General features: G+C 51.3%; 1 protein-coding gene across 6 annotated transcripts in view; it reads left to right on the forward strand.

Annotated features, from left to right (window-relative positions):
* Positions 1 to 22,928, forward strand: part of MICAL2 (microtubule associated monooxygenase, calponin and LIM domain containing 2) — a 222,237-nt gene that overhangs the window by 13,329 nt on the left and 185,980 nt on the right. For all 6 annotated transcript variants that reach the window (XM_047823892.1, XM_047823887.1, XM_047823888.1 and 3 more), the window contains exon 2: positions 12,463 to 12,530. The gene's annotated coding sequence lies outside the window, so the exon portion shown is untranslated. The remainder of the gene's footprint in view (positions 1 to 12,462; positions 12,531 to 22,928) is intronic.

Genomic DNA, 22,928 nt, shown 5'->3' on the forward strand with positions numbered 1-22,928 from the left:
GCCCTCCTCCTCTCCTCCTCCTCCTGCTTCCTCCCCTTCCCTGCTCCAGACAGCACCCCTCTCCCTCTCCACTCCACTGCAGAACTAGAACTGTAATTCAGAGTCTGAATCATTGACTTCCTCGATCTCAGGTCCTAGAGCCCTTGCATTCTCCCAGCCACGTGAAGTCTGTTTTCTTACAGTCTCGGGCACCAACTTCCCCTTCTTGGTCTCTCTCCAATTTCAGAGGAAATGATTGCTTTTCCTCCACAGTTCCTGTGTCCTCCTGGTCACTAACCCATTCTATTGTTGTGGGGATTAGATTAGTCCTGTTTCTATGGATACTTCCTTTCTCTTCTGGAAGGTGAGGCCAGTCAGAGACTTCAGCCAGTGGGCTTCCACACTTCCCTGTGGTGGTTCCCCTCTCCCCCCCACAAACCACCAGAGCTCATCTCTGGCTGACCTGAGATCCTATCAGCAACTGACCTTTAGGTGCCCATGGGGACCTTCCCGTTATGCCCCAGTTCTTCTCTGAGCACACCTGTATCCTGCAGAATATTTTCCTCTTTGTTTCATGCATCTTTTTTTTTTTTTAATTTTTTTTTTTCAACGTTTATTTATTTTCGGGACAGAGAGAGACAGAGCATGAACGGGGGAGGGGCAGAGAGAGAGGGAGACACAGAATCGGAAACAGGCTCCAGGCTCTGAGCCATCAGCCCAGAGCCCTACGCGGGGCTTGAACTCACGGACCGCGAGATCGTGACCTGGCTGAAGTCGGATGCTTAACCGACTGCGCCACCCAGGCGCCCCCATGCATCTTTTTTTGTTACATAGAGATTCTCTATCTCCCCATCCCAAATCTGTTCCTTTAAGAGATAAAAGCTGGGCACTGAGGAGTGTGTGTCCTTTGCCATCAGTTACGTAAAGAAAAGAATAAATATTTATATTTGTGTGTATACACGTAAACGTTGTCAGGGATGAGACACAGGCAACTAATAATGGTGGTTCCCTGGTTCAGAGTGGGGACAGGGGTAGATGCAGTAGAAGGGACACATTTCCTGTATACTTTTCTGTGTTTAGATTAAAAAAAATTTTTTTTAATGTTTATTTTTGAAAGGGGGGGAGGGGCAGAGAGAGGGGGCAGGGACAGAGGATCCAAAGCAGGTTCCATTCTGTCAGCACAAAGCCCGATGTGGGGCTCAAACCCACAAACTATGACATCATGTCCTGAGCCGAAGTTGGATGCTCAACTGACTGAGCCACCCAGGCACCCCCATGTTTTGATTTTTTTCAATGTATTTACTATCCAAAATTAAAAACCAAAAAACAAAATAAAAAAGCCCACAGATAATCTGGGACCCCTGCTCTGCAAACTGTGGAAAGCGTGTGACTCACCTGGTTGAGTCAGTGCTCTGCCTCCCGCTACCACACTGGCCTCCGTTCCTCAGGTGCGCACCGGGCTAGTGACAGCCTGTTCACCTTACAGGGGGGATGGAAGGGGACCCTCTTTTAGAGCCTGGCACATGGAGGGCCTGCAGTAAACAGCCTCCTCCCTGACTCTCTTCTTCAAAGCTCGGAAGTAACTTGAGACTTTGCCGCCTCTCATAATCACAGTTTACTAAGAGCTGGTGCTCAACAGCTCTTTTTCTTTTTTGTTTAAAATTTCAATTTATTTTTAAGAGAGGGCGGAAGGGCAGAGAGAGAGGGGGACAGAGGATCTGAAGTGGGCTCCATGATGACAGCAGAGAGCCCGACATAGGACTTGAACTCACAAACCGTGAGACCATGACCTGAGCCGAAATCAGACGCTCAACCCACTGAGCCACCCAGGCGCCCCTCAAGTGTTGGTTTTCTGCTGTGACTCACCTAAAGACTCGCACCATGGTGTTTTTTCCCCTCCTGTTGAATTCCAGTATTTGAGGAAATTGAAACACTCTGAATGTCTGGGTTTGTCTCCAAGAACTATGCACGTTCCTTTTCCAGACCTGCAGGACTTTACAGACCATTTCCTTTCCCATCATATTCCTCTGCCCAGCTCAGAGGGGTATAATTAGAATGGGTCTAACACCCTGTGAAAACACAAGCCCACGACTGGATTTGCAGATAACCAAAGTCAGAGCAGACCCTGAAGACAAAATGTAGGGCATTGGGAGTAGCCAGTCCAGGCACCGGTAACTGAGGAAATGACCTGATTGGGAAGGTGATTTGTCTACCTTGGGCAGTTAATGGCAAAGCATGCTTTGAGCATCTACTGTGTACCCCAGACCCCGTGCTATGGGGATGGCAGTGTGGGTAGGGCCCAGCCTCACCTCCCAAAGCATTCACCACACACTTGGGAAAACAAGTCCTACATATTCAAAAAAATTAAGTAGGAGATTTTGGTAATGGTTCAGATCATAGAAGGCAAATCACAAGGTAGTTCGTGACTAATTCCATATGACTGGTAGAGATAGCAGTGGGTATGGGGAGTGCTCTCTAGGGGCTGGAGAAGGTCTAGAAAGCTTGGAAAGGAAGGAGGGAGGTTGGGGAGAGGAGGAGGCTGCATTGGATCTGGATCTAGAGGGGTCCAGCACTGATGGTACATGGGAGGAAGAAGAGAGCATTTCTAGTGAATGTACCAGCTTGGGAAGATGAGAAATGGCTTGGTTTGAAGGTGAGCAGAAGGAGATGAGGCTGGGCAGAGGCATGTGGCCTTCAGGCCTTCAATATGCAGGGATAGAGGGAGTGTGCGTGTGTGTGTGTGTGTGTGTGTGTGTGTGTGTGTGTGTGTACACGCATGTGCTCCAGTCCAAGTTCAGGGGTAGGAGGATACGGGCCCAGGGTCTCTTAGGGAACTCTTGTAAATCCTAGGGGGAATGACGAAGAATTGGTTGACGGCTGTACATCTTAATCTTAAGCAGAGGTCTACAGCCTGTGCTCTAGAAATGTCCTCAGGAGCAGAAAAGGAAGTCAGAGGAATGCTAGCCATTCCCCCACCATTGTTCTATTTGAACATTTTTCTTCTTAGGCATGTTAAATGTCTGGCCATTCAGCAGGTATTTATGAGTTCTTATTCTGGGCCAGAAGCTGTTCTAGGTGCTATGGTTACAGAAGGGCAAGAGAAAGGTAAAATCCCTTGCCACATAGACCTTCTGTTCTGGGAGAGGGGGAGGGACCATAAACAATCAGGTTATGTATGGGGTCAGGTGATAAGGTGGAGGTAGAGCCCTAAGCAGGTAAAAAGATAGGATGTGCTGGGGGCAGGTGGAGGGAAGCAGTTGAGGGGAGGGCTGGAATTTTAAATGGGGTGGTCACTGACTTGCCCTGCCCCTGGAACTTAAAAGGCAGCAAAAGAGAGGTGTGGGGCCAAAGGGAAGGAGACCAAGCCAGATCCTGCAGGATCTTGAGTCCCAGTTGATCCTCTTCCACCCACTGGTGGCTTCAGCTCTAGGCAGCAGGGAGCCTTTGAGTGTGCTTGAGCAGAGGAGTGCCATGTATAGTAAGATATCCCTGATGACTTCGTAGAGGATGGGATATAGGGGGCTCCAGCAGAGAGGCTGGGCCGGAGGCTGAGATTCCAGATGACTAGGGCCTAAAAAAGCCCACTAGTTTCATACCTCTGACTTTAGTACAGTGGGGCAGGGCTAGGAAGTAAGAGCCGTGGGGCAGGGGTGAAGGGGATAGCAGGTACTGGCAGAAGGGGGGTGATGGCAGAGTTTAGGTTGGAGGGGGAATGATGAGAAATGCACTGAAGTGTTCTCAGAATTTAGGGCATGGGGTCAGTTCAGCATTCTTGCTGTGACTTTTCTTTATTTTAGAATAATACAGCGCTTAAGAGTGTGGGCTCTGGGTTTGACTCCTGCCTAAGTGACCTTGGAAAAGTTACTTAACCTCTCTGTGCTTCAAGCCCCACACCTGTAAAATGAAGATAAAGAAGTATTTACCCTATAGGTGCATTTTTGACAGGATGAAATCGGCTACTGAATGTAGAATGCTTGGAACATTACCTGGGGTACAGGAAGTACCATGCAGAAGGTGATTTTCCGGTGGAAATCCTTTGTAAAGTCATTTATTCAACCACCGCTTCTGTGTCTACGGTGTGCCAGGTGCTGCACTAGCCATGCTATCTTATTTCATCTTTGCAACAACTGCCCGAGATAAGCATTGTCAACCACATCTTGTAGATGAGCAAGCTGAGGCTCAGAGACACTAAGATCTGCCCAAGGTCACACAGCCAATAAGTAGCAGAGCCAGGATTTGAGAGGTTTCCCTCCCCCCGCCCCCCACCATCTGACATTAAAGTACCTTTTATAAGAACCGTTATCCCAGGAGTGATCTGTTATATAAATGTATACTGACATATAGGCTACATCAGTCTCCCTTGGTATGTGGTGCTGACATGGAGCCTTGGGGAATATAGAGGCGTGGCCAACTCCCCAGGTCCGCCAGGGGCCACGTCAGAGGTGAGACCCTGGGCCGGAAGTCAGAGTTGCACATGGGTGAGTAAAAGTTAGCACCTTCCCCCAGTGACTTATCCTCACAGGCCTTATCAGAGCTTTTCAGCCACCTGGAGAGTCTGTCTGAGACCTGTCTTGGTTGACTCAGCCCCTGGTGTGCTGGAGGAGCAGAGTCTGATGGGTTTAAATCCCAGCTCCACCACCCCTCAGCCATGTGAGCCAGAGATAGGAGGGAATTTCTCTGTGTCTCAGTTATGTTCTCTGCAAACCCTTGTAGGGATTTTGTGAGAGTTAAATTAGGTTGGCCGTGCAAAGACTCAGAACTCCCTGGCCCCAGGAAGCCCTAAGAGTTAGCATTATGTGAATTATTATCTTATAATGTTATAAAAGTCTCCTGTGACCTCTGAGGCCAGAATAAAATGTCCCATCCCCTCTGGATGATCCCTCCAGTCACATTTTGTTTTGCCTTGTTATGTAAATGTGAGTGTAGGTCTTTGCCAGACCGTGAGTGCTTGAGACCAGGGAATAGGTCTTCATGGTTTTTGTTGTTGTTTGTTTGTTTGTTTGTTTTTAAATCCCTGGAGACTTGTCCCTTGTCCTAGATGATGTTGAAGGAAGTTTGCCAAATGGAAAGGGTTCCTAGTTTTCCACTTCCCTCGCAGCTGCTTACTCTGACCTGCAGACCCCACTTCCCAGGATTATGGACAATGTCTGATATTTCGAAGGGTGCTTTATGGTTGGCCAAGCACATTCACATTCATACTTTATCCAGTCTTCAGCGTTATTCCCTGTGACCATTGACTCTTATCCCCATTTAATGGGTAAGGAGACCGAGCCTCTGCAGGGTTGGGTAATCTGTCCACAGACTCTCAGGCAGAAGGTAACAGAACAGGTGTCTCCCTGCCCATCCCAGGAAGCCTTGGTCTGGAGGCTCAGATTGACCAAGCCTCTCCATGAATTCCCCTGTGCCCTTCTCCTGAGGAGAGCTGGGAGGAGAACTTTACACAGTTTCCTCCTCCTCCTCCTCCTTCTCCTCCTCCTCCTCCAGGTCCTGTTACTTCCAGAAAAGCACGTAACAGTGGGCCTGAGCTGAGCCAGCGATCGGAGTTGCTTAAATCCCCCCCACTCCCATTTCCCTTCCCCATGGGTCTGAGGCTCGGCTGGGGCTCTGGGCTTGCGGGGAGCAGAGACAGTGGGGAGGGCGTTGTAGCTTGAAGCGTTTGGAGCCGTGCCTGGAGCACAGACAGTCCTTGGAGGAACCTGCAGCTGGAAGCGGAGGAGGCTGGCACCTGTGCTTCTCCCAGGAGGAGGAGTGGGGCTAGCTGCAGGGCCCAGAACCGTGTTCAGGGTGCAGGGGAGATTCCCGGGGGTGTCACAGGAGAGATGCTGGGGGCAGTGGCAGCGGCACTTCCTTTCTGGGAGGCAGACAGGCAGATGATCCTTCCAGCAAGGTGGGACGAAGCCCAGGGCTCTGGGACAGACTGTAATCCAGACCTACAAAACTCCAGACCTATTGCTTAAGTGGAAGAATCTTCTGTTCAGTTCAGCCTAATAAGCAGTTATTGAGAAGTACCTATAATGTCCCAGCCGATGTGGGGAATACAGAGTCAGTGAACCAGGGACTCAGCCCTGTGAGGAGCTCAAGTCCTACAGCTCCCTTTTCACCTCTTCTCCCTCCTGGGAGCCTTGAATGTTTGGTGGCAGTGGGGATACTTCCGTGCACGGGGCTGCATTCAGATTCCTGGCGTCCCAGAGCTGAGGCTAGAGTTTGGGCCTGGCCGGTTGGCAGGGCAGTGCGGGCAGGGAGCTGGCAGATCACCTGCTCGTCAAATTGGGTGCCAGGCCTACTGTGGGGACAGAGGGGTTATTGGGCCTTTACGGTTGGGATCCCTGGTTCCCTCCAGGATTGTCATATGACCAAAGGAGCAGACACAGGAGTGTCTCTGGGGTGTGGGTGAGAAAGATTGTAGGTGGAATGACCTCTAAGACCATGGCTCCGGTGGCCCATCCCTCCCTCAGGCCAGTCCCCCTTCCTTTCTTCCTCCAGCCCGGTCAGTCTCTGCTGCTACGCGCGGCCCACCTGCCTGGTCATCTCCGCCTCCGGCTCCTTGCTTCGGTTTTCCTGGTCTGCGTCTCCATCTCCTAAGGCCTGGATCAGCCCTGCCTATTCCAGAAAGGCTTTCTAAACTCTCTTAGCCAAAACTCCCCTTCCTTTCTCCATGCGCCTCCCGGGTGGAGAGCCAGCAGCCCCAAGCTGAGCTCCGCATTTACGTGTCATGTAATGTGTTCTGAGCACCTACTAGACAGCAGGCAGCACAGCGAGGCCAGGACTTCGGAGTCTGACCGGCCTGGGTGTATGTTCTAGCTGGGTGACTTGGGGCAGGTGCTCTGATTTCGGAGTCTCAGTTTCCTCTTCTGAGCTTGAGGATGTGGTCCCCACCTCACAGGGAAGTTGTAAGGTTCTGCTGAAATAATCCGTGCAAAGTACTTAGCATGCAGCTCTTGGCTCGCAGTAAATGGCTCTCACGTGGCAGCCTTTAACAGTCTTTGCCATGTATTGTTTTGTTTAATCCATACTCTGGCTTTAAAAGGTAGATCTCATCCCAGAAAGGGGGACAAATGAGCCTCCGTGCTGAAATGAGTCGTCCAGCGTCTCAGGACACATGGGCACTGAGGCTGGTGTTGGGGGGGGCCACAGTGTTCTTTCTACTGTCTCTGCTTCCCACGTCCAGCCCCGTTTCCCTCACTTTTGGGTATTCTTCACAGCCTCTGCTAGGGCACTCAGCAAATGTTGATTGAATGGTTGTTTTCCTGGCTGGTTTAAAGAGAACCAGGTTGGGGTGGGGGTGGGGGGAGGGGGGAAACGGGACCCTCTCGAGCATTCCAGCCTCTTTCAGATTTCTAGCTGACCCAGCAGAACCCTCCAGTGTACTGCCTGCCCCTCTAACACCAAGCAGAGCTGTGTAGCCTGCACCTAGCCCAGTGCGTGAAACCAAATCATGCCCTGAGGGAAAATCAGCCGGTTCCTTCTGATTTATTTATTTTTAAATAGCAGAGCTATTTATACTGCAAAGCTTTGAAAAGAAAAAGAGAAGTAAGGGAAATACCTGCCTGGATAATCCCCTGTGACTTGGGGCTGCTAGAAAACAAAAAGAATGGCCATTAGCTGGCAGATGGGCTCCAGGCAGAGTGTGGCGTTGTGAAATGTGTGCCTGTGAGGGTCAGTGGGAGAGGCCTCTTGGGAATGGCTTAGCCAACCTCCCCCACGCCCACAGGTGCAGCCCTCACCTGGCCAAGGCCACTCTGCTCCACCTTACTGTAGTCAGGGCGACATGTTGGAAGCTACCTTCTCCGGCTGAGTCTCCGTCTGTACCAGCTGGCATTTGTGTCTCCATAGTCCTCACTCCGCTGGTTGTTTCCTTTTATTGCCTGTGCCGACTTCGGTGTCGGGCTCCGGAGACCTCGCATGCTGGTGTGCGTGTTCACCCCACGGCTAACGGCTGCAGGAGACGGGGAGGCGATCAGTGTGTTTTTGTTCTTTGTTTTTGCTCCAAGGCCGGGGTTTTGGTTTTTGTTGTTGTTGTTTTCTGTTTCTCTAAAACTCTTGAAACCACATGTGGAGATAGAGCTTCCTTTCCTGGAGGGAATCGAGAGGCTGCTGTTAGGAGGCCTGGGGTACAGGAGACTGTCTTTGGTGATGGCCCAGAAGGCGGTGAGACAACGGGACGGGGTTTAGCACAGGACTGCACCTGTAGCTGCACCTGGTAAACCAGCATCTCTTGGGAACGGTGACTGAGAAAAAAACAAAAACAAAACCCCAGAGCCCACAGAACTCTCCCCAGGATCTAACAGGTGTGGCCTGGCTAAAACCCCCGGAGACATGCTGTCTCCATAGCATCGCACTGCGGCTCTTGGAGATGAAAATAACTAATGTGCAGAGAAGGAAACGTGCCCAGGGACTCGCTCCGGATATCCACGATGCTACCTGTCCTGTCAGTGCCTATGGCAGCCCCTTCCTCTGGGAAGCTGTCTCTGGGCAGGGGTGGAGGGCGGGTGGTAGATGAGGGGGCAGCGGCCCAGGACCATCTTGCTTGGGTGGTCTTAGCACAGGGGTGAGAGGCAGCAGAGGGGCCTGTGTGGGGAGGTCTCAGGCTCAGGACCAGAGTGTGCTGAGGTGGCGGCATGGCGGGCGGACCAGGCATCGGGCACGAACACTGCGACCTTGCTGAGTTAGACATCCAGCTTTCTGCGTCTCCGTTTCCCCAACTGGAAAGTGGGTCAGATGAGCATCCAGCTCCTAGGACTGTGCTGAAAGTTCAAGGCGATTGCACCAGGGAAAGAGCCACATGTTGAAGGACTCAGTGTGGTTTCCCTTCTCTTACTCCCCTTCCTTCCTCCTCCGAAGAGTTGTTTCAAGCAACTGCCTGGAGTTGTATTTTCCCTTGAACCACAGTGAAGCCCATGAAAATGCTCATGGCGAGGAGGACCCACGTCTGAGCCTGGGTCCCCATCCAGGAATGCCAGGACTGGGCTGTTCACATGTTTGGTTCTGGCATCTTCCTCTGCCAGGGGCTTGCAGAGGCCTCCTTTGACCTCAGTTTGCAGAGACACCTTGCTGCACATGTTTGCTTTTCCTTGGCTGCCTGAGGCTCCCTGAGAGTGTGCAGCTGGCTTTCCTTCCTGGGTGGGATTTAGCGATGATAAAGTGGCCAGTTGCTGAGTGCTATTGTTAGTTGAGACTCTCGGTTTCAAGTGACAGGAACCCAACTTGAATGAGCTTAAGCAAAAATGGGATACCTTGGAAGGTTCTAGTGGAGATTTAAAGACCCAAAGGAAATGCTGCAGAATCCAGCCCTAGGGAGAGAGCAGGTGACCTCCAGCATCCCTGCTCAGCAGTCCATGGCTGCAGGCAGCTCCCAGCTGACCCTGCACACACTTCCACGCATTCTGAGGACCGGGCCTTTCCCAGGTTTTTCAGATTAGAACCTGGCCCAACTTGGAGCAGGTACACACCCTTTGTACTCAAGATTGTGGCCAAGGAGTAAAGGTTCTCTGATGAACCTGTCTTGAGTCCCATGCCGATCTCTGTGGCTGGGGAGTGGGAGGTGGGGTGGAATCTGTATTGGAACAAAGGGAGAAGGATGCTTGTAATATTAGTAATTAAGAGTAATGCTAACTTTTCTTGAGTGCTTACTTTGTGCCAGACATTCTTCTAAGGTCTTTACCTATGTAAACTCATTTAATCGTTGCAATCAATCCCGCTTTCTATGCTAGGGAGCTAAGGCACAAAGAGGTTAAGCAATCTGCCCAAGGTCCCATGATGAGCTAGTAGGGAGAGCTGGCATTGCACCCGAGCAGAGGACTCCAGATGTGCTCCTAACCATCCGCTCTAACCCAGATGATACAATGCATAGACGTCACCTCCAAGCACTTTGAACTACACACCTGGGCCGCATTGTTAACAGCAATACCTCACTTGCTCTTCACAACCACCCTGCGGAGTGGGTACCAACGGGAGTCCCATTTTTAGATAGGAAACTGAGGCTCACAGAAATTATGTGACTTGTCCGTGACCATCAGACTCCTTGAAATTGGAAGAGCTGGGGTAGGAGCCCAGGCTTGCCTGGTTCCAGGATCTGAGCTCCTGGACCACTTCCCTGGGCAGCCTTGGCATTCAGGTGCTTCTCTTGCTCCGGTGACTGTGATGGAGAGCGGACCTGGGTCGGCATCTGAGCCTTCATTCTTTGTCCAGGGGGTGGGGGTGGGGCTGGGGTATGGAGACCTTGGCACACCGCTGAGGGGCCACCTTTGTGGTTCTGGGCCAGCCAGTCTTGGTGCATCTCACACTAACTTACCCCAAGGGGTTCTTGGACAAGCCTTACATGCCTCTGACCTCTGGATTTCTTCATTCCTTCATTTGACAAGTATTGATGGAGTGCCTGGTGGTCCTAAGTGCTTGGGGTCCCCCAGTGAAGACCCTGACGTGATGGAGCTAGAGCAGAGGGAAAGGTCCCCTGAGGTACGCTCATGTCCCTTGAGATCATGAGGCTACTCGAATAAGGCAGGACATCTTTGCTGAACCACCCAAGTCAGGTCTGCAAGGGCCTGGAGACTTCGTGCCTCTGCTTGGGACTGGTGAGGTGGCAGGTGTCAGAGGAGACGTCGTTCCCTCGTTCTGTTACAAAGGGATGCTTGTGTCAGGGAGCACACATGGGCATGGCATCAGGCCAGCTCCCCTGGGAGTCCCAGGCTGCTGTGGCCAGTGCTGATCGCGTCCCCAGGTAAGGCTCTTGCCTGTGCCATGCCTCAGTTTTGCCCTCTGTGACTGTACTTCCTGCCCCACACGGTGGCTGGGAGGATTGTCTGAGATAGCACGTGCTAACTACCCATCACAATGCCTGGGCGCGGGTTAATCCTTTAGATTCGTCTTTTAACAACCGACTAGCTTTGTAGGTGGCTCTAAAAGTCAGGGTCCATAGAGGGGGGCAGCTAAAGGGTCTTTAGTGAGGAATCACCAATTAGGTCCAGTTTCTCATTCTACAGATGAGGAAACTGAGGCCCCTCGAGGGGAAGGGAGGTGCTTGGCCCTAGGACCTTCTGGTTTAGTGGATTTAAGGGGAGTTCGAAGTGTGTTTAACTGTTGGTCAGACAGAGGGTTTGAGTTGGTCCTTGGGTTGGCTAGATCGCAATGTGCCCAGGCCTGTGTGGGAATCTGACCCTCACAGACTGGTCCAGAAATGCCCGCCTGCATCCCACTGTGTGGACAGTCCAGTGTGCTTCCCTTGAGAAGCAGGTGGCAGATAAGGGGAGCCCTCCGGCCTCTCTGAGCCTACAGCTCAGGCTGATAGAATGTGGGTGAGGCAGGCTGGCCTGTTTGCCAGCCGCCACGTTCCAGACGGCCCGAGAGGTGTGGCTTGATAACGATGATCACGATGGGCATGGTTGTAGCCTCTGCCCAAGTGGCTGCCCTGGGAGCTCACCACGGCCGTCCTAGGACCCCTCCCACCTCGGTGTGGTGGGAAAGACCACGCACGAGCAGAGGGTCAGCCTGCCCTGGTCTTAAATGCAACTGTGCCACAGAGCCGTGGCAGGGGCCTTCTGCTCTCCAGACCTGTCTTCCTGTCTGTGAGGAGCTACGGAGACGGATCACGTCTAGTCGAACAGTGTGCATTCAATGCATGGCCAGTGCTCAGTACATAGTAGCTACTTTCCCGTTCACAGTCTGAGAATTCCCGAAAGTGAGCTCAAGTCCCAGGTGCTTAACACAGTTCATTGTGCATAGAGAGAACACATGTGTGATTATGGGGGCAAGGAGGTCCACAGCCCTGTTGAGCGAAGTGTGCCTCTGTCTCTGGAGTATGTGTGTTGCCTCTGGCACATCTCAAACTTCTCATCTTAACTTTTGAGGCTACCTCTCAGGAATTTGGAGTTGTCAAAGTAAATCCTTAGAAATGTTTTCTAACTCTGGGCTCCATTTCCAAACAGGTGTAGAGGTATTTTCTGAAGAAGCGGTAGGATGTGACCAAACCATTTGGGTGGTCATCGGAAGCCAAGATAATTGTTTAGGAAACTCAGCCATGATCAGATGGTCCACTTTTATAACTTCCTAGTTTATGTAGTGTTTTGGATCCTTTCCACCTTGGGGAAATGTGACAGATTTCACGCTGGTGACTTATTACCAAGTTTTTACACCAGCTTCACTTACTTTCAGCGTGTCTTCAGCTTAGAAATTCTGGCACTTTCTGTTTCTACTAAAGTAATCTTTACCATCTTACTTTCTCTGCAAGGCTTCAGGTAGAGATGTGATAAACCCTTAGGGTGCGCAGACAGTGGACACAATGGAATTTGTTTAACCACCTTGCAATTCCTTTATTCATATGCAAAACTTGGAGCACAGAGAGAAATCCTCTGTGCATTTCCTCTAGTTGGGTAGTGTTACTACAGGGCAAAGTACACAACCTGGGGGACCTCTTAGCAGGGAGAAGATATGAGGCTGTAATGTAAGATAATGTAACTGACATTCATTGCCGGGCTCTTGTTTTTAAAGGAACATGGCAACCTGTGCGTGGCTCTTCCTGCAAGATGACTTTAGTCACTGCGATGCCTAAGGATCAAGTAAGTCTCTTTTCTACCATCGGGTTGACCTTGAGGAGCTGGCGTCAGGCTTCAGAAAGGTGTAAGGGTGCCTGCACTCTTTCTTTAAACCCAAGTGAATTGTGATCCGGTTTGGAGAAGCACTGGCTGGTGAAGGCCTCCATCCCCCCCCCCCCCCCCCCCCCCACCGCCCTGTCTCTGTCTTTGCCTGACAACCACCCCACCGGTGCACAGCCCTCCATGCTGTCAGAGGAGGGAGGGAGGCGGCGCTTGAGACTGAGATGTGGCTGGGACCTAAGTCAGTGGTCTTTGGGCAGGGGGACACTCTGCCCCTTCTCCCCTTAGTCAGAGCAGCAGCTCAGATGTCCTGACTCCAGTCCCAGTTCTGATGGCGTTTGCGTCTCCTGCTGGCCCAGATGTGTGCCAAGGCAAGAATCTGGCTGGGCAGCTCCTGCAGGGAGTGACTGCACAGCACTCCACCACTTGTCCAAGATTTGAAAATGTGATTGCGGCATCTTCCTCTGCTTGGCTTCCCTTCTTAGGAGAACAGACCTGTTTACCTCATTCTGTAGATTTGGCAAGTCCACGGAGGCAGGCTTGGGGGCCTGGGAGGCTTGGTGTGGGCAGGAATCAAAATGACTGATTGGCATAGTCACCCTCAGGAACTGTCTTGGGAGCCCCCACTGCTCTCCCCAGCTCTGCTCTGTTCCCCTGCTCTGTCTCTACACGCTGCCAGAACCTCCCAGAAGACAATCTGAACATCACTGCCCTGGTGGCCTTCAAGGCCCCCTCCTGTTAGACCTCAGCCTCATTTTCTGCCTCTCTCCTTTGCCCTGGCTTCAGTCCCACAACTCCTGGAATAGACGTCCACATCTGGGACATGCCATTCCTTCTAGAAGCTTCCCTCCCTTCTCCAGGCAAAGTTGGCACCTCCTCCTCTCCACTCCCATAGTGCTTTGTTCAGACTGCAGGTGCATGACCGGCCGAGTTAAGGTTTGCTCACTTGTTTGTCTCACTCCCTAGCTGTGGGAGCCTTGAGAGCAACGACCCATCCTCCAACCTTCCTGTCCGAGCCAGGCAGTGCCATCCTGGAGGCCCAGTATTGGGCACGTGGCAGGGCGTCGGCAGCTGTTTGTTGACTCAAGGAATTCAAACCCCAAGATTTCTTCAGGGCTTTGTGGCTCATGAAGCTCTACCGCAGTGTCTGGTGGGAACCTCACTCCCTGGGAGGAGTGGTCCAATCAGCCTCACTTATTTTATAGACCTGGAGACAGAGGTCTGGGCAGTCAGCTAACTTGCCCCCACCCCGGCTGCAGCACATAAGAACCAGGACGCTTGTCTCCTATGGCCAGGCTAGTCTGGTTTCTGTAATACTGAATTTTATAATTAGAGAGAACCCAAGAGCTTATTTAGCACAAACACCTCATTACCAGATAGGGACACTGAAGCCTGGCCTGAAGATACTTTCTCAAAGTTACCTACCTAACTGGTGCCAAATGGAGAATTGGAACGTGGGCCCTGGACTTCCAGTCTGGCATCTTTCCTCTCCTCCCCTTTCCTCCTCGGCCTCCCTTCCTTACGTAGACACCAGAGAACATTTTGGGACCATCATTCTGCAGTTCCAGGATGGTGAAGGACTTCTAGAATGCCCTGAGTTAGAGGGAACATAGGGAAGAATAGAACTGGCCCTGCCTCTAGGGGCTTCCCTGGAGGTGTGAGACTGGGTGGGTCCTGGTGGAGGGGAGGGGGAGGAGGGGATCAGAGAGCATCATTGCCCAACCCAAGGCTGGAGCAGGGTGGGGGAGGGGCAGCAGGCAGCCAGGTCTGGGCATTTAGAGGCTGGCCTGGGGGGCACCGAGGAGCTATGGGAGGTGACATCCTGAACAACAGACCAGGAAGGGGTTGGCTGGACCTGGGAAAAGCTACTGCAGGAGTTCTGATTCTTAGTGTCCTGGCAAAGAGGTCCTGATAAGACTGTCTGCTGTGGCCTGAGAATTCTGCCTCTTTCCTAGAGAAACAGAATATAGAGTGTGTCCCCAGAGAAGGGTTGGGCAATGGGCAGTGAGTTCCATCGTTGTCTGAAATGTATACGGGGAGGGATGTGTATGCTGACTCATTCCTGTTGTGCCCAGATGAAGTTTTGTTTCTGACTGACCACACTTCCAGGTGGCCTTTCCCCCACTCTCAGTCATAGGGCTTTCCTGGGTCTTTCGTTTACCCAGGTCAGATACAGGGCCAGGCAGGTCCTGGGTCCTCTGTTTATACTCTGCCCCTTCTTGCACCTTCTGGGGCATACCGACCGGAGACTGGGACTGACCACAGGCTCCATCTCTGCTTGGCAGATTGAAACATAACCTTTGCCCAAATTACAGGAAATGTGAGGTTTGCCACAGAGGTACCTCGGGTTATTTTCCAAACATGGCCAGGTCAGAAGCTTCTCTAGGGCAGGAAAAGCATGCGGCTTCTCTCATTATTGTTTACACCTCAGGTTTACTTGCACTTTCCATTTTAAAAAGATCAATTTCACCTTCATAATAAGGCAGGAGGATTCATTCCCATTTTGCAGATGAGAAAGTTAACTTAAATTTCTACCCTTCCCAGGATAGTATAGCCACCTAAGGTCTGAGCTGGGATACTGCCCGGGCCTCCTGTTTATAAATTCCATGATCTTTCGAAGCTGCTAAGCTCCAGCCATATGTAAATCCTTGGAGGGCATAGGACTTCAGAGGAGCCCAGTAACTATTTGTTGAATGAATGAACTTTGGCTCTTTTGGGGAGGCAGGCGGGAGGCACTCTCCACCATAAACGGATCCTCTTGGGCAGCAAAGGGAACACTACCCGGTGAAGTATTTGCATTTCTTGCCATGATAAGGAGCTGGTGAGTTCTCTTCTCACTCAGCCTCACCTCCAGGAACTGGGTCATGCACACTGAATAATTAATTCCTTGAATCTTTTACTCTGAGCTTCCTCCTCCTGACATTGAGGTGAGCTGTCCAACATGGGTCTTTGAAAGGTCCTTGGCAGAGGCAGATCCTAGCGTTGTAATAAACATTCAGATGATCCATCTAATTGCTCACAATGACTGTTCTTGACCTAATCAGGCCAGGTTTCCAGTGGGTTAATTCCATCTGCCACTTTTCCCCACTGACCTCCTTTAGACCGAGGAAGAGGGAACCTTGTGATCGTCTTAGATATTCAGGTTTCTGTAAGACAGGAGGGCTCACCCCTCCCTTCTCACTGACCTCTAAGCTCCTCAAGATTTTGTGGCAAGGGCTGGAGAAAGAACAATTAAACTGTGTCAGCCTGGGAAGGAATGCACGGGGGGTCAGGGAGACAGTTATCAAAATATCTTCTGGGCCTGCTCTTCCCCTAAGTGGCACTTGGGTCATGTTTCTTAGAGTCTGTAGGGGATCCAACTGGCCTCATTAGAGTACCCTAACTAGGTCTTGAGGTCAACGGAGTAGAGTGGAAAAAAGAGTGGGCTGAGGCCAAGACCCACGTTCTAGTATTGATTGTCCACAGCTTAGCTGCATGGCGTTGGGCCACTCAGAACTTCACCTGTCCCCAGACTTATTAAGGAGATAAGGGAGGCATCGAGGGTTGGGTAGCATCTTAAGGAGCTTCCTGGAATTCTGTGATTTTTCAGTGCTCTCTCTGTCCTTGTGATTAGCTCTGTCACCTTCTCCAGGTCACCTCCTCCTAATGTGGCTGGAGATTGCTTCTGTAGACACTTTGCTCCTGGCCTTCATAGCATCTCCCCTACCCCACCCTGGGACATACCAGAGTACAGATAAGAACAGCCTATTGCTGCCCTAGTCTCTTGCCAAGCACCTTGGGGAAAGTCTAATGTTTTGACAGAGAGTTGGGAACCTAGGAGGTGCAGGTGGTATTAGAAGGGAGTGAGAAAAATCTTTGAGTGGAAAGAAGCCAGCCCAGATGACCAGGGGTTGTTGGGATAGCCAAGCTCTGAATGCCACAAGTTACCTGGAGTTGAGTTGTTTGACCAGAGAGAGCAGATGAGTCCTTAAGAATATGGCCTCAAGCCTCTCCTCTTCTCAGCCAGCCAGGCTCTGTACTCAGGACTGACCAGACACTCTGGAGCAGTAAAGTTCTAGTGTTGGTAGAAGCCTGCTCAGTGGGAGCTAAGAGATGTCTCAGATGGATAACTAGCACAGAAAGGGGAAGGGCTGAGAAAGGTGGGGTTGCCTCTAAGATTTATGATCTTAGTGTGTTAAAGCTGGGAAGAACCTATAGAACATGGAATCGAATTCTTCTGTTGTATGGGTAAAGAAATTGAGGCCCAGAGAGAGAACTTACCAAGACCCAGAAAGCAACCTAGTGGGAGAATGGAGATGAAGGCCAGGTCTCCCGATTCCCAACTTTGGGAATCAAAAACATCATATGAGGGGCACCTGGGTGGCTCAGTCGGTTAAGCGTCAGACTGGCTCAGGTCACGATCTCACGGTTGGTGGGTTCGAGCCCCGCGTCGGGCTCTGTGCTAACAGCTGAGAGCCTGGAGCCTGTTTTGGATTCTGTGTCTCCCTCTCTGCCCCTCCCCTGCTTGCTCCCTGTTTCTCTCTCTCCAAAATAAATAAGCATTTAAAAAAAACAACATCATATGAAGTGGCTTTCCCCCCAGCGCCCTGCTGCCTCCTCACATGGTTCCAGCCACCACACTTTCCACTTCTCTCTTTGACCCTGTGCTTGATTGTCTAAGGTGTGAGCGGGGCCCCACTGCTGCCACCTCATTGTTTATTGGGGGCCTAATAAAACCTGGGTGCAACCGCTCGGGGAGGTGGAGGCTCCTTCTCATGTGCGGGCTGTTTGGCTTGTACTTAGTGACTTACCACTGTTGAGCCAGCATTATTCTGTTTTATGGCATGTCTTGGGGTGAAAGGTTAATTCAAGACCGGAAACGAAGGCTCGGATCTGCCAGCCTTGGCAGGAGTGGCCTCTTGTGGGTTTGCCACTCAGACGCAAATCACCTTTGTTGCTAAGCAGGCCTCGTCCTGAGAATCTGAAGCTAAGGGTGTGGACTGAGTGTGCAGCCTGCCCTGTCTCTTACTCTGAGAGAGGCCACTTTGGGTGGCAGGCTGGCCACCTTATCACCGTGTTAATGGCCCATGAACCGGCGTGGAAGCCATTCACTTTTTTAAAGTAGGACCCCACTTGGTTTCACGTTTCCTACTGAGCTCCACGACACGAGTGGGCATAACGTTGTGTGTGTTACCTTGTCTGTTCCCCTTGGCAGCCCTCTGAGAGGTGGCCGTACTTACTGGTTGTACTGAGAAGGAAACTGAGGCAGACACAGGCTAATGAACTCACAGGGGCCAGGGCTCAGAGGCTGACCCTGCCACCTGTTCTCGTTTCACATCTCAAGTGGCCTCTCTGTTAGCACCGAGAGGGGAGGGCTGGGGCTAAATGGGCTGGGCGTTGATTGGGGCGACCAACATTTATTATGCGGCTTCTGAATGCCAGGTCCTGGGCTGGGTTGTGGGGACGCAGGGGTGAGTAAGCCCTAGTCCCTTTATTCCCAGGAGCTTGTGCCTTGGCCTGACAGCAGGACAGGTGCATACGAAGTTACAGCCGCCATTCTAACTGTTGTCATAGACACATCAAGTGTTCTTGAAGCACTGAGAAGAGAGCCTCACACAGAGTACCTGCACTGAGCACAAGCTGGGGGACTTGGGAATTGAAGGATGAATAGGAGATTACTAGGTAGATAAGAAAGCAGGCTTCCAAGAAAAAGGTGTGGTGGTATGGAAGGGCTTGATGCAGGACTCACAAGTAAGGAAGAGTTTTCTTCTTGGCTGAGGGTGGAAGGGGTGGGACATTTAACTGAGAGATAAGCTGGGGGAGGAGGGGGCGTGGTTGGCACCAGAAGGTTAAGGGCTTTTGTGAAACACTTGCTAACTCTGTAAGAGTTGTTGAAAGAAACCTCAGTAGGGACCAGCGAAGATTCTCCAGATATGAATTCTCCAGGCACCTGAAGTACCTTTCCCTGTAGACACGTGCACGAGGCTTGTTTTCAGACTGTCTGTGTCCATTTTTTACCTCTTGTGTGTCACGCACCAGTGGAGGTGTTTATTGATAGGGTGAAGGCATCGGAGTGGGACCAGCCACACTGACAGTTCATGTGTAAAATGTCTCAGATTCCTCTTGCCAAATAAGCTGATAACAAACACCCTTGTGAGTTCATGCGCAGACTGTCTCTCCAGGGACTGCTTTGCATTCCAGACGGGGCCACACAATCTTTCTGCAGGAGCTGGGGCTGGGGTGAGAAGGCTACTTAAAAATAAAGACCAATGAAAATATATCGCTGTTTTTGAAGATGATATTTACAAGGCAAAAGGATCCAGGAAGCAGATGATTTGCCATGAGAGAGAAAGCAAGAATCTTTAATCAGCTCTTTGAATATCAGCTCTTTAGAGTGGGAGGAATCATGGAGAGAAAGAGAGAGAGAGAGAGAGAGAGAGAGAGAGAGTGTCAGTCCTGCGGGAGCCCTGGTCTCTCTCTTCATGGATGAATCCTTGTGGAGGTCTGTCCCAGGAAATCCGTTTTGGAAACAGAGCTTTGAGCCTCACTTGTCCTTCATGTGAAAAACCGGAGAGCAATGTGGAGTCGAAGGCTTCACACCTGCATCGGTCTCTTCTTTAGCTCCTGGGTTTTGTGTTTTTTTTGTGTGAAGAAAGAGAAATTCCTTTCTGAGACAGCTGCTGCTTATTTTAGCGAATGTGTTTGTCAGAACATGAGCCCAGACACCAAGAGAGGAGTCCAATATCTTTGTTGAGCCAACCCAGCTTTCTTATGTTGGGATGGTAGGACACTGTCTCCCTAACCTCCACAGAAAAATCAGCAGCATGGTCCCACCCGTGATCTTCTCCCTGTGCTGATGTCTGTTGGGCTGTGGGGCAGTGAGGGGCAGGGGTCAGGTAGTCTCTGGTCCTGGGGCGCTAATCCCAACATCTCTGAGCTCACAGACCATGGCCTTTGTGTATTCACTGGGAGAGCCGGGTGTCCGTGTCCTCAGAGCCATGGTGCCCTTCCACACAGGTCCACATTGCTCTCTGTGCCAGCCTCGTGGTCATGTGCCAGTGGTGTGGAATAACCTGTCAAGCCAATAATCTCAGGTGCACCTGAGTGGCTCAGTCACTTAAGCATCTGACTCTTGATTTTGGCTCAGGTCATGATCTCATGGTTGGGGAGTTCAAATCCTGCATCACGCTCTGTGCTGACAGTGTGGAGCCTGCTTGGGATTCTCAGTCTCCTTCTCTCTCTGCCCCTCCCCAGCTGGCATGTGTGCATTCTCTCTCTCTCTCTCTCTCTCTCTCTCTCTCTCTCTCTCTCTCTCTCTCCCCCTCCCTCCCTCCCTCCCTCCCCCTCTCCTTCTCCCTCTCCCTCTCCCTCTCTCTCAAAATAAATAAACATTAAAAAAAATCTCAGAGGTCAGTTCAGCAGTTTAGTGTCTTTTAGGGACTCGTTCTGCCCTGTCTTATCAGAGAGACCTTTCTGTATTTACTATCTGGAAACTTCATTGGCTTTATAGAACTTTTGGGAAAATAGTTCCCAGGAGGCCTCAGTTCCTCTGCACAAATGAGGAAATGGACCAAACTCTCTCTCTCTCTCTCTTTTCTGCTCAGACATCTAAACTGCTCTCTGATAACAGTGTATTTGACTTGGACAGAGAACCCCCTTGGGTGGGTCCTGCTGGAGTAGAGAGAAACTTTCTCAGAGCTTTCTTGTTCTGCCTCTGGCCCATTCACTCCTCCGAGGTCACATCTGAGAACTTTGCAGCTGTGTTCATTTTCCTGGCACATGGTCATCTGTGTCTGTGGGGAAGGTATGGATAAATAAGTAGGCAGCAAATAAATCCTCCTGCTTTCCAGCAGAAGCGAAAAGGAAGGGAAAAGCTCTCAGACTGGGCTGCCAGAGTGCTTTCCACGAAGGAGCATGCCCTCCAGAGAAAACCCCTTTGGTCCTTGGTGCAAAGGTCATCACAGATCTTCCATCCCTAGACTGAACCTAGAGGGAGGGCCAGATGATCTTTAAGCCACATCCAGAAGTGTCCCCACTCAAGACCAAGTCTTGTTTTTAGGGCGTAGAACAAATAAACAAACAAACCACAATGACAACAGCATTACCACTGGAAATGCTGGCCCCAAGGAAAGCAGTCTGTCCATTCTGCTGGTCACCCCAGCTTGCCCAGCCCACTCCCGCTTGGTGGAATGTCCCGTGCTGGGGCCTCCCAAGAACCTCCTGCTGAGTGTCCCTGTTTGGTCGTGTGGCTTGTCTTCAGCACAGGGGATTTCACGCTGAAATCACAGATCCTGGCTTCTCAAGTGCGTTGACATGTCCGTAGGCTTTGAACAGCCCATTGGGCTTTTCTGACTCAGGCAGGGCTTACCCAGCCCTGCAGGTACACACACCTGCTTATAAAGGCTGAATGCAGTTTACAGGCCCCTGTGTGGAGACTGGGGTCAGGGGTGTGGCCGGCTGGTCTGCTAGCTGGGTGGAAGGCTTAATGGGAGGAGTGGGCAATCATGTCCTGTGCCCCTGCCCTGGGCATAGCCACATGGAGGCTGGCCGACTGCCAAGGTCCAGGGAGGTGTTATTTACATTGCTAATAACATTCATGACAGTATTAACAACAAAGCAGTATAATTACATATCAGGAAATTGATTCTGAAATTCAAGGTCTATAATTCAAATGAAAAAAATTTGGGAGCCTTTCAAAAGCTAACTCTAAAGGTGTTATAGCACAAGCTGTTCTGTCCCTCCTGAAACAGATCGTTGACTGCTAGAGGTTCATTTATTCAACAAATGTGTAGTGCCTACCTACTAGGAGTGGGCACCTCACCGGCACCAAAATGACAAAGGTAAAAATGAGTAGACGGCTCGTTAATGGCTGAATACGTCAACTAGGGGCATAATATAAAAAGTCGAATTGTTTGAATCTTTGACACCGATTGAATGCCAGTTGTGTACCCAGAACTGAGCTGGGTACTCTGGGAAATGCAGGGAACCAGACAAAGGACGGTGGCCTTTTCCTTAAGAAGTTTATACATGAGTCACCCAGACAAGATTAATACACAAAAAATGTGTTGGGGTTCAAGGCTAAATGAAGTGCCAGATAGTCTGGTCTCTGCCCTGTGTACGATCCCTGTGTTATGATTGCTTGTCTCCCCCTGCCCCCACCCCTGCCCGGATGGCAGTTTCTCAGAAGCTGGGGGCGCAGAACTTGCCCACCTGCTCTGCACAGCGCCTGGCGATGCCCCAGCTAAAGCAGGTTCTCAGTGAATGGAACGAGCAGAACTCTATGTGGGTAGTGATTCCCAGACCTGGCTGGGCCACAGAACTCCCTGGGGAGTCAAAAGCATTCCCCTCCTCCCCCCACCTTGGCCATCAGGCTACATAGATTCTGTTTGGGAGTGGGGCCAGGAAGCTGTATTTTGAGACCCTTCCTGGTGAATCGATGGTAGAGCCAGGTTGGGTGGCCTCTGGCGTGGACTCCAGGAGGAAAAGAATGCATAGGAAAGAAAGGTCAGTAAGGGGCCGGGAAGCTTCCGTGCCTCTGGTGCCACTTCTCTGAGCTTTTCTTCAGGCCGCCCGTCACTCCATCCTGTGTGTCCACACCTCTGGGTATCATGGCAGCCATTAGCCATAATTATTATTGAAATGTGATCCCCTGAGTGGACTGTGCAGTTCCTTTGGGAGACAGGGCACAGTAAGTCTTCAGTTAGCATCGTGGGGCATGCCCCTACTCTAGAGGATGGGTAAGATTGGAGCAGGGCTGGGAGGAGGAGGGCGGAGGCTGGATGTGGAGCACTTCAGGGGCCCACTTGTCTGACGCAGCCACAGCAGAACGCTAATACCTTTGGGAATTGAGCCTAACAAGGAAATAGGGGCTGCACCGGAGGCCTGGTGAGCCCATCAAGGGGGTTTACACAGAGGGGTGTAGGGAGCCCTGAGGGCTTTGGGAACAGGGTGGGGGTGGTTCTGGCTGAGAAGTAGAGACTGGGTGGGAGGCCCCTGCGGTAATCCTGGTGGCAGTAAGATAGAGCAGTCACACTTCGAGCCGCCACATAGCCTGGGTTTTGTAGCCACTCTTGCTTGGGTTTTACCCACAAGCAGTGGTCACTGGGCACCTACCATTGCTAGAGGCACAAATCCCAGGCTCGAGAGCTCACAGTCCAATGAGGCAGGCAGACCTGTAAGTGGATCTACTCAGTAGGATGGGTGAAACGATCATCGGAACCTCCACAGGGTACGGTGTGGGGAAGGGAGTGAGTGGAGGCCCGAGCAAGACTTCAAAGGAGAACAGTGCAGCCTAGAACGCTGCCTAGCCAGGCATCATTGTGTTTCATCCTCACGTAGCCCAGGGGGGTCAAGACTATTATTATCCCCATTTTATGGATGGGA

Source organism: Prionailurus viverrinus, chromosome D1, assembly GCF_022837055.1.
Source record: "Prionailurus viverrinus isolate Anna chromosome D1, UM_Priviv_1.0, whole genome shotgun sequence".
NCBI lineage: Eukaryota > Metazoa > Chordata > Mammalia > Carnivora > Felidae > Prionailurus > Prionailurus viverrinus.